The sequence below is a fragment of the Dama dama genome, chromosome 18, assembly GCF_033118175.1.
Source record: "Dama dama isolate Ldn47 chromosome 18, ASM3311817v1, whole genome shotgun sequence".
Taxonomy (NCBI): domain Eukaryota; kingdom Metazoa; phylum Chordata; class Mammalia; order Artiodactyla; family Cervidae; genus Dama; species Dama dama.
Window position 1 is genome coordinate 19,874,477 of NC_083698.1, and position 2,023 is coordinate 19,876,499.

At 39.4% G+C, this 2,023-nt stretch overlaps 1 pseudogene; it reads right to left on the minus strand.

Annotated features, from left to right (window-relative positions):
- Nucleotides 1–707: 707 nt before the first annotated feature.
- On the minus strand, nt 708–1,164 carry LOC133072762 (large ribosomal subunit protein uL24-like; annotated as a pseudogene).
- Nucleotides 1,165–2,023: the final 859 nt, after the last annotated feature.

The following is a 2,023-nucleotide window of genomic DNA, read 5'->3' on the forward strand; positions in this document are numbered from 1 at the left end:
TTTTTTATTTATGGTTACCATGGAGTTTGTACATATTGACCTAAAAGTATATTTACTTGTTTTAAACTGGTAGTCATTTAAATTAAAACACATTCTAATAGATCTATATTTTTTACTCTCCTCCTCTACATTTTGTTTCCAATGTCATATTTTACATTTTTGTGTTTAACCCTTAGCTATTTATTATAGTTTTGTTGTGGTTGTTCAGTCAGGAAGTTGTGTCCAACTCTTAGTGATCCCATGGACTGCAACATGATAGGCTTTCCTTTTATCCACTTCCTCCCAGAGTTTGCTTAAGTTCATGGCCATTGATGATGCTGTCTAATCATCTTATTCTCTGTCGCCCTTTTCTCCTTTAGCCTTCAATCTTTCCAGCATTCAGGTCTTTTCCAATGAGTCAGTTCTTCAGATTAGGTGGCCAAAGTGTTGGAGCTTCAGCTTCAGCATCAGTCCTTCCAATGTATAATCAGGATTGATTTCTTTTAGGATTGACTGGTTTGATCTCCTTGCTGTTCTAGGGACACTCAAGAGAATTCTCTAGCACCACAATTTGAAAGCATGAGTTCTTCAGTGCTCAGCCTTCTTTATTGTCTAACACTCACATCCACACATGACTACTGGAAAAATATAGCTTTGACTATACGAACGTTGGTCAGCAAAGTGATGCTTTTGTTTTTTTTATTTTTTCATTTTAACAGTTTTTAATGAAAGCTATAGACAAGATGACTTTATTCCTGCATCTTCTCAATTGTTCCTTCCTTATATTTGCCCTTTTCCTTTCCTACTTGGCGAGATTTGGCTTTACATTCGAGGATCTTTTTGCAGTCTTTGTCCAGTTTTAGTCTGGTGATAACCACCTTGCTGGGGTGAATGCCCACATGGACAGTTGCTCCATTAGCCTTCTCCCGCTGCACTCGTCCAGTGTAGATGCCGTATTTCTTCCTGTAAACCGGGACCACTTTGCCAATTTGCTGCCCTTTGTAGAACCCTCGTACAACCTGAACTTCATCATCCTTTTGGGTGGGCGTGGATCGAACGTTGTACCTGTCTTAGCTCTTTAGAAAGAGGAGAAGACATAATTTTCCAGCAAATGTGGGAAGGCGCATTGAAATGCCTTTTTCGATTCTTGCTTCGGTCAGAAGTCACAGAGGGATTGAACTTCATTTTGGCCGCCGGTGCTTCAGCTATGGCCACAGAAGGGAAGAGATCTGCAGGCTGCTTCCGGTTCTGCTTTTGTTCTTTTTTTTATATGCTGTCTAGTTTTGTCATAACTTTCCTTCCAGAAGCAAATGTCATTTAACTTCATGGTTGCAGTCATCGTATGCAGTGTTTTGGACCCCAAGAAACGAAAATCTGTCACTGCTTCTAATTTTTCCCCTCATATTTGCCATGAAGTGATGGGACCTGGTGCCATGATTTTTGTTTTTGGAATGTTGATTTTTAAGCCAGCTTTTTCACCCTCATTAACATACTCTTTAACTTCTCTTTGTTTTAGCGTAGCATCATCTGCATGTCTGAAGTTATTGATATTTATCCCAGCAATCTTGATTCCAGCTTGTGACACACCCATCCTGGCATTTTGTGATGTACTCTTCATATAAGTTGAATAAACAGGGTGACAATATACAGCCTTGCCATAGTCCTTTCCCAAATTTGAATCAGTAAGTTGTTCCATGTAAGGTCCTAACTGTTGCTTCTTGACCTGCACAAAGGTTTCTCAAGAGGCAAGTAAGGTGGTTTGGTATTCCCATCTCTTTAAGAATTTTCCAGAGTTTGTTGCAATCCACACTGTCAAAGGCTTTCTCATAGTCAATGAAGCAGAAGTAGACATTTTTCTGAAATTCTCTTGCTTTCTTTGATCCAACAAATGTTGGCAATTTGATCTTTGGTTCCTCTGCTTTTTGAAACCCTGCTTGAACATCTGGAAGTTCTTGAATCATGTACTGCCGAAGCCTTGCTTGAAGGATTTTGAGCATAACCTTACTAGCATGGGAAATGAGCACAATTGTCCTGTAGTTTGAAT